We start from the raw sequence: 10,041 nt of genomic DNA on the forward strand, positions 1-10,041 counted from the left end.
CAGGAAGTAGTTTTCCCATTTATTTTCATCTCAAACAACTGTTGTGTCTTTATTTCCAGTCCTCTAGGGTGGTGCTGTGGTCTAAACCACAGAGCCTAAGGCTTGCTGATCAGAAGGTTGGCGGTTCGAATCCCCGCGATGGGGTGAGCTCCCGTTGTTTGGTCCCAGCTCCTGCCAACCTAGCAGTTCGAAAGCACGTCAAAGTGCAAGTAGATAAATAGGTACCGCTCCGGCGGGAAGGTAAACAGTGTTTCTGTGCACTGTTCTGGTTTCGCCAGAAGCGGCTTAGTCATGCTGGCCACATGACCCGGAAATACTGTCTGCGGACAAACGCTGGCTCCCTTGGCCTGTAAAGTGAGATGAGCGCCGCAACCCCAGAGTCGTCCGCAACTGGTCTTAATGGTCAAGGGTCCCGTTACCTGTTTAGGTGGGCTGCTCATCTATGTCATGGCAATCACTGCAGCCCCTGCTGGAATGCAGGGTGCATCCCTTCTCCCCCACCCCAAAATCTGCAAAGATGCTTCTGTGCACCTCCTCAAATTGTCATCAACCTAGGATTTTGCAGTTCCAGGTGATGGTGCCCTTTTCCTACCTTTATATGGCTGGGTTGGCTGTTTAAAAAATATGCTTTAATGTGATGTTTTAATTTTTTTAAGAAAGTGTCAAATGTGTGCCCTGCCAGCTAACACCCACCCACCATGAAGCGTATTTTCCCATGTAATGTTTTGAGAGATCCTAATAACGGTGAGAATAAAAAAATATCCAGTGCTGGGCAGGGGGAGCTTGTAAAAGCAGGAAGGATGCTTGCTGCTGCTTACTGCAACAGGAAAGATCGATACTATATTTAAAATAAAACAGGATGGAGTTCAAAGAAGTGGCCCCTCCCATCTAACACTCTCAGAGCTGTTATTCATTTTTATACTTCTTACATTAAAGACAGCAAGCTCTCAGGCGCAGCATCACTGACATGCCCATTTTGCAACTTGGGGGCTTATTATTATTATTATTATTATTATTATTATTATTATTATTATTATTTCTGTCATGGTCTTTGCTCCCAGCATATTAGTGCACAAGCACTGACAGCCCCTTCTTTATTTTGCATGTTAGTATTTCAATTATTATCCATGCTGCAGGCTTGCATTGAATCAGGCTCGGATGACCACAAACCACAGTTCAGCTGTTCTGACTTCATTCCACCCACTAGTGGTCTCTTCAGCGTGTAAAGCAGTGGTTTTCTAACATTCCGCCTTCAGGGAATATTTTTCTTTGTTGAACTGTCTGCCAAGGAACCCTGGGACCTTTTGGGATTCACTCTCTTCTCTTCTGGATTCGGTCTTCACCTGTGATGGAGGATTGTAGCAGATCAGGAGGCTGTAGACAGCTTATCCAGAATTACTGATCTTCTCATTAAGACAACATTTATAAGGGTAGTCGAATTCAGCAAGGACAACAAAGTCTTATGGTACCTTAAAAGGTCAAGGTACCCCTGACCATTAGGTCCAGTCGCAGGCGACTCTGGGGTTGTGCGCTCATCTCGCTGTATAGGCCGAGGGAGCCGGCGTTTGTCCGCAGACAGCTTCCGGGTCATGTGGCCAGCATGACTAAGCAGCTTCTGGCAAAACCAGAGCAGCGCACAGAAACACCGTTTACCTTCCTGCCAGAGCGGTACCTATTTATCTACTTGCACTTTGATGTGCTTTCGAACCGCTAGATGGGCAGGAGCTGGGACTGAACAATGGGAGCTCACCTCGTCATGGGGATTCGAAATGCCAACCTTCCGATCGGCTAGCCTCACACACACACACACATATATACACCGTATTTTTCGCTTTATAAGATGCACCTTTCCCCTCCTAGAAAGTAAGGGGAAATGTCTGTGCGTCTTATGCAGCGAATGCAGGCTGTGCAGCTATCCCTGAAGCCAGAACAGCAAGAGGGATTGCTGCGCAGCAATCTCTCTTGCTGTTCTGGCTTCAGGGATAGCTGCGCGAAGCCTCTTCAACAACATTTGATTCAGAATAATTTTTTCCTTGTTTTCCTCCTCTAAAAACTAGGTGCGTCTTATGGAGTGATACACACACACACACACACACACACACACACACACACACACCCCTGTAACTCAGTATAATTCTTAAAGCATCTGTTGAAGGGGACTGTATTCCATAAAGCCTCATGCCGTAATACAAGTGTTAAGTCTTCGAGGTACCACAATATCCCATTGTTTTTGTTTCATTCTGAAGCGTTGCTGAGACTCTTCTCAGGCCCCCATGACACTTTGAAAGCCACTACTAGGTCAACACTGAGACATGCAGAGAGAACAGTGGTCTGTTTATTATGGAGTAATAAGCAGTAGTTTATGCTATAACGAATTTGGCAATCTTCAAGGTGCTGCAAGACTCTTTGCTGTTTTCAAATACGAAATGGCAGATTCCCCTGCTTTCTCAGATTGTCAGCATGCAGCTCTCCAAAGATTTGCTTGCAGGATTCTTCTATTTGCAGTCAATAGAGCCTTTGGGGGCAAATAGCAGCTGGTGGGGAGGATTTTTGGCCAGGAACTGGCATAGGGACAGATCACCCTCCATCTACGACAGGAAGTGGTACAGTCCAGACATGGCATCACTTTGGTATGAACAAGTTCCTGCACTTTTGAATAGTGACACGGCAGAGGAAATATCAACCAGGATAGCTCATGTGACAGCTATTAAAGGGCCAGGAGCCCCTTTCCCTTCTCAGTAGGAAAGAATGTTCATGGGGAGCTGCAGTTCAGCTGAGGGAATAGGAAGGAAACTAAGAGAAAGGACACAGTGGTTGGCAAAGCCATGGAGTCGCCAGGGCAGGCTGCAGCCAAGCTTCATTTAGCACTGGAGCACCAACTGCTTTATTAACCTGTGAGGGTTCCTGAGTCCTTAAAAACTTTGTGAGTGGTAGGAATGTTACAGGTGCTGCTGCCCCCAGTACGTTTCCGAGCACAATTCAAAGTGTTGGTGCTGACCTTTAAAGCCCTAAACGGCCTGAAGGAGCGTCTCCACCCCCATCATTCAGCCTGGACACTGAGGTGCAGCACTGTGGGCCTTCTGGCGGTTCCCTCACTGTGAGATGTGAGGTTACAGGGAGCCAGGCAGAGGGCCTTCTCGGTAGTGGCACCCGCCCTGTGGAATGCCCTCCCATCAGATGTCAAGGAAATAAACAACAATTTTACTTTTTAAAGATAACTGAAGGCAGCCCTGTTTAGGGAAGTTTTTAATGTCTGATGTTGTATTGTTTTTAATATTTGGTTGGAAGCCGCCCAGAGTGGCTGGGGAAACCCAGCCAGATGGGCGGGGTATTAATAATAATAATAATAATAATAATAATAATAATAATAATAATAATAATTTATTTATTTAACTAACTAACTAACTAACTAACTAACTAACTAACTAACTAACTAGCTAACTAACTAGCTAGCTAGCTAGCTAGCTAGCTAGCTAGCTAACTAACTAGCTAGCTAACTAGCTAGCTAGCTAGCTAACTAACTAGCTAGCTAACTAACTAACTAACTAACTAACTAACTAACTAACTAGCTAACTAACTAACCATTAATGCCTCTCTGTACTGGTAGCAGAGAGAGCTGTTACTTACAATCATAGAATCACAGAGTTGGAGGGGACCCCAGGGGTCATCCAGTCCAACCCCCTGAAATTCAGGAATCTTGGCTAAAGCATCCATGACAGATGGCCATCCAACCTCTGCTTAAAAACCTCCAAGTAGGAGAGTCCACCACCTCTCCTGGGAGCTTGTTCCACTGGCGAACGGCTCTTACTGTCAGAACGCTTTTCCTGACACTTAGTCAGAATCTCCTTCCTTGTAACTTGAAGCCATGGGTTCAAGTCCTGCCCTCTGGAACAGGAGAAAACCAGCTTGTTCCAACTTCCATAGGACAGCCTTGAAGATATTTGAAGATGTCTGTCTTTCTTACTTACCCACCAGGAGTAAGTAAGTAAGTCTTTCTTACTTACCCACCTGTGGTGGACTTGCCCGAGGGGTAAGGCCTTTTGGGAAATGATTTATAATGAGTTAAAAAAGGTATTTAAGTATACCTTTCCTAAGAAACCAGAGGCCTTCCTTTTGGGCATTGTTGGCCAGAGGGTGTTAAAGAAGGATCGAACTTTTTTTATGTATGCAACAACAGCAGCAAGAATACTCATCGCAAAACATTGGAAGACACAAGATTTGCCCATGCTGGAAGAATGGCAGACGCAACTGATAGACTACATGGAGCTGGCTGAAATGACTGGCAGAATCCGAGACTTGAGAGAAGAGACAGTGGAAGAGGATTGGGGGAAAAATTAAGGACTATCTACAAAAATACTATAAGTTGTATGAATGTTAAGAAAATGCACGATAGAAATTAATATGGCATCAGCAATTTAGTTGAAAGACACTATGAGATTAAGCGATGTGTAAGTAAAAGATGAAATTGGAAACAATACTTACGTTTAAACTAAGCAGTGAAGCTTATGACTAAAATAATTAAAGTTTGACATAATATATGAGAATTACAAAATAAGAACTGAAACAAGGTAACAAATTGCTGTTTATAATTTTATTATTGAGAACGCAGAAAAGGGTGATGTGAGGAAGTCCAAAGGTTATGGAAATATGCGTTATGAACAGTGGTTTTTGTTGTATTCTTTTTTGTCTATGTTTATTTCTTTGGTCGTTTCTGTTTTCTTTTGATTGTTACCTTTTGGTGATGGTATTTCATATGTTTGGTGATTTCTTTTGTTTGTTAAAAACTTGCAATAAATATTTTATAAAAAAAAGGAGTGTTGCATCTCCCGATAGTCTCTGTGGCAAAATGGGTCAGTGCGTCTGGTTGTTAACCAGAAGGTTGGTGGTTCATGCCCGCTCAGGGACAGCTGTGGGCAGGATTCCCCGCACTGCAGGAGGTTGGACGAGATGATACTTGGGTTCCCTTCCAACTTGACAATTCTGTGCTTCTAAGCCTTTCCCATTTAATGCTGACATGGCCACACCTGATTCCCCAAGCCAACTTTTACTTGTTGCCTCCAGATGTTTTGGACTTCAGCTCTCAGCAGCAGCACACAAGATCTGGAGGGGGCACCCTGCGGGCAAAGACCACCTTAAACCAGAGCCAGCTGGGCCCTCCCTGTGTGAGGAACCTCTGGGTGAAGCCTAGCTCTGCTGTCTGCAGCAGGAAAGGAGGTGGGTCAAAGCAGACCTGCAGGAAGTCCTGCTCCCGCATGGCGATCCCTATCCTGCAGCTTAATTACCTAAATGGACGCAGGCTGTTGAGAGACAGTTGCTATTCCCTAATAGAATTTGCCCTCAAGTGCAATTTAATTTTCTCTGAGGTTGTTTCCCACCATCACCCCCTCCTCCCCTGACCCACAGACGGAGTCACTTTCTCGGCTCCACATTGTGGAGATCGCAGTGCCTTCTCTGCTCAGAGATCTGGCACCCTTAGCCTCTTCCCCTTTCACTCCTGCTTTTTTCAGTTCCTCTTTCCTTTTCCATTTGGGAATCTCCTTTATGCGTTTATTTTACTTTCCATTCTTTCTCCTGTCGGAAGCAGGCCCTGCCCAGGGGATGAAGGGAATTAGATGCCAGACAGTGGGGGCAGCTGGTTACAAATGGCTTTCATTGTTTCCAGGTCAGGCTAACTTCCTCTCCATGTCTTGAAATGAGAGACCCACCTTGCTTTTGCCTCTGGTAAGTACAGCCATTCTTATTTATGTGTAGATATTTACGGACAAAATCTGCCAAGAGGCACAAGCCCCCTTTAAAATGAATCAAAGTTGCTATTGAGTTCAGCACAATCACGCAATCGCACTCTTACACAGCTCCTGTGCATTTTGAGGGGACTTGTCCTGCTGAACTTTCTGGTGGATTGTGTCCCGCATTTCCATCAGCTTATAACTGCACATCTAGTATATTCCTCTCTTACGAAGAAAGACGGAGGCTGCATTAAGTTAGCGATATATAATTCCTGAATACATTGCGAGTGTGCAACCACTGTATTGCTTCCTGTTTGGCGAAATAAAATCCCCTAATATATTCTCACAAGAGCAGAATGAAAAAGGGCAAGGCTGCAGATCGGGGTTCCTTGATTTTGTTGATAACTGGGCATGGAATGCACAGTCTTGGGCGGTTTTGATTTTTCCTAACAGCCGGGATTTATCATTTTCTGTTTCTCTGCACCAGAACTGCACAACTTGCATACTGTATGTACTCTACTTGGTTTATTTGTTTCCCCTGTTTAAGAGAAAGAAAAAGGTCATCTCTTCCACTGAAGTGCTGGAATGATCCCACTGGCTACAAGGCCTTTGTACCAAGTTCTTCTAAATCCCCTCTTGGTGTTGATAATTGGTGTTCTTTTGGCAGATGTCATAAAGTCAGAGGAGATTTCAAGGGGTGTAGCTTGCATGAGAAGCCCCACCTGCAGGGATTCTCCCTGACTTCATTTCAGCTGTCAAAGATTGCCCAGACCTTTCCTCCACTGGGCCATCCTTGTGCCCCCAGATATTAGCCATTAAGGCAGAAGGGGCTTTCTCATTAGGACTGAAAAGGCCCTTTCTATGTCCAGTGTGGATTTGGCAAGTGAGACACAGTGCTTTTGATAATGACACAAAGTGAAAAATATTGTCAGATGTTGCTGCTTCTCCTGCCACAGGACTGCAGGAGTGGAAAAAGCATTGCCTACCAACCTTTCCTCTTCTGTGCAGCTGTCCTATAGCCAGTTCAGGACTTGCTCCCTCTGTTAGGTGTAGGAGATTCTCCCGCAACCCCAGTAGAATCTAGGTATGTGTTGGTTTGATTTCTCAGTGTGTACACATTGTTAGTTCCCATGCTTTGATTACAAGTTTTTAATTGTAATCCCAGATCCTTAGCACCCCAAGTTCTAAAAAGGTGACAGCTTCACTTTTTAACTCATTTTTTAAATAAATTAAAAAATACTTTCTAGTTACAAGAGAGGGAAAAATCAAGATTGGCACCATTAAATAAACTATGGGATTTATAGTTGGCCCCAACAGGGTTTATATATGCTTTTTGAAATTTACTGATTATTTTGAACATGGGTGTATATAAATGATACAAGACTGTGGCCAGATATGGGGGTGGGGATGAGCAATGATGAATAAATTAGACATTTGAACTTTAATTCCTGCTGGATCTCTAGGTAAAATAGACAAGAGTCTATTATGTCCCTGGCTCAGAATTTAGATTCTTCAGGAAGTAGTGCATGCAAATTGTGGTTGGGGAGATTCCTTTTAACCAGGGCTTTTTTTTCAGCTGGAACTCACCAGAACTCAGTACTGGCCCCTCAGGTGGGCACCATTGTCAATATAACAAGAGAGGCGTTCACAGTGAGTTCCAGCACCTCTTTTTCTATAAAAACAGCGCTGTATGTAACTGATGCTTGCAAAAGATTCCAGTGGTTTTTAGAGTTCATGTGTGCATTCCATTGTGGCCCTCGGTCATGTGCCCATACTCAAACCTCTGCAATTCCCATTATTGTCAATTCTTTTTTCCCCTTCCTGAACAGCTAATATTTGTTTTTAGAAAGAAGCACAAATAATACAAAACAACATTGCTTACAAATACATCATTGTCTGCATGGTTTCTCCTTAGCCAAGAGCTCTGATTCCTTTTAGGAACTAGAGAACAGCTTTGCTTAATCAGACCCAGGGCCTGTTTAAGCCAGCATGCAGTTTCCAGACAGTTGTGCAGAAGAGGAAATTCCAGCAGGTGTAACGTATTGTGTTTACTTTTTCACCTGGCCACCCTATCAGCCAAATACCTCAGCTCACAAAAACAGGGCAACTGTTTTATTATTTTATTTTATTTTAGGCGTCTGGTAAACTGCCTCTGGTTGTGGAGGTTTCCTTTTTCACTAACATGGCAAATAGCCAGTGAGCGACGTACCATCATGGATTCCTGTTGTCTTACGTAGCTGCCATTAACATACATTGTGGAAGTGAGCTCTCCCAGTGTAACAATGGCATAGAACCTGATTTGTTCCTGAGGCAGCATCTGAGTAATTCTGTCTTGTCGTGCACTCCTTATTATGTCTGTGGTTTCCCCTTTCATTGTGATTCCTGTAGCCAAATTAGGGCTTGTCTTGCCTTCGTTCATGGTGAAAGCGTTGGCAGAAAATGAGAGACATTGTTGAAAGACCAATGTATTAGTATCCTCCGCTTTACCTCTGTGGGGGCAAAAAACCCCTCCAGTACAAGTGAGAGAAGTTCTAGATTCTCCCCTCAAAGTACATTTCCTACTTCTCAGCCTAAGAGTGAGAACAGAAACGCAACATCAAGACAGGATGTTGGGACGGCCTTAATAAATGCGCATTTATTGCACACACATGCAAACTAGACAGGGAGTCCCTTATTCTCTGGGATCAGCCCAGAAACAAAGTGATCAATGTGTATAGAGAATGCCTTTATTTTCAGTCTTTTCCCTCCATAATATAACGGGGGCGGGGGCAGAGGGTGTGCCATGGTACACCTTACCTGCTTATTTGGGGAATCGCTTCCTGTGGGTCTAATACGTGCTCAAAACAGGGTTTCTGGAATCTCCTGGTAAATATGTTTTGTTCTTCTGTGGCACACGGATAGGCTGTCCTCCCAATCTCTCCACTTTCCTGCACCCTTTGCCTTTCCAACCTGTTCCCCTAATTATTCCATTCTGACGGAGAGCTGGTTCATCACTCTTCTTCCTCCCCAGCATCCTTTGATTTATCTTTCTGTCTGGAGCACAGCTCTCCCTCCCTCCTTCCCCCCCTCCCAAGGGAATTCAATTTTCATTCATTTTTCTGCCTTGCTAGATTGATATAGACCCTCTGCCCTGGTCCATATTACTCAGTGCTGCGATGCAGCAGCAAGGAGAACAACACAGAAGCCATCTCCGAAGGGAGCTTTTTCCCATACAAAAGAAAACAGCAGGAACATTCCCTGCAGAAAGAACAGGGAAACTGCTGTGAAAGCCTCTTCCCTTCCCATTTCTGCTCTGCTTACCCAACCTGTCACCTCCTTCACAAGGTAATTTTTTGGGTCCTGTTCATAGGGTGGTTTTGTTTAAAAAATGTAAAGTTTTTAAAAAAGGAGACTTTGGTCTGGTAAAATAAAAAAATAAAGAATTCCAAGAACGACATTTCCCCAATGTCACTTTTAGGCCTAGGACAACACGCGCGTGTGTGCGCGCGCGCACACACACACACACACACATACATGGTCCTAGCACCAAGATCTCACCTCAAGTTATGTGGGGTAAATAGGCAGAGAAGCTCAAAATGTAAAATGCATTACCTCTACATGGACTCCTTGGATTACTGTAGTTTAAACAAAAAACTGAGGCAGGTCAAGAGTGATTATATATATTTATAAACCGCTGTGCTGCTGTGAGATTTCATTTGTCACTCATAAAGGCTACTCTGTCTAATGGTCAGGCTAAAAACAGCTAATTATTCAACAGTTGAAAGTACATTTTCCATGCACAGACACTAGCTAAAAAGTTTCAACAGAGGTTGCTATGGCTGCCCTGTTACCTGGTCGTTCATTTGCTTCTTTTGAAGACTATATTATTATTATTTCAAACTGGAAATGAAAATTCTACATAATTGGATCTTCTTATAGGAATTGTAAATATACCATATTGCTTTGTTCTCTTCTGACCTGGGGTACTTGTATGTAAAGTTAGATATGCCTCTCCAAGCTTCCTCTGGGATATGCCTGGAAGCTTGAAAGCGCAGTTGCCATCCTTCACAAAGTGTCCATGGTTGTGAGCTCAGCTTGGAGGAAAACTTAGGAGCCTCGGACATATGGGGAATCCCTTTTTAAACACAAAACAAAACTCAGAAGCCCGGAAAAAGAGGTAGCTTTCCTCTTCAGTTCATTGCTCCTCCTTGCAGCCAGCAGAACAAAATAAGCTGCCTAAGCACATATATGCAAATGTTCTTAATTCATATGATTTGTTTTGGCCATGGCCTTGGGTGTAGAATTTTGGTTTAACTTTTTGTTTTATTTTTAAGCA

The sequence above is a fragment of the Podarcis vaucheri genome, assembly GCF_965113315.1.
Source record: "Podarcis vaucheri genome assembly, chromosome: 6".
NCBI classification, from domain to species: Eukaryota; Metazoa; Chordata; class Lepidosauria; order Squamata; family Lacertidae; genus Podarcis; species Podarcis vaucheri.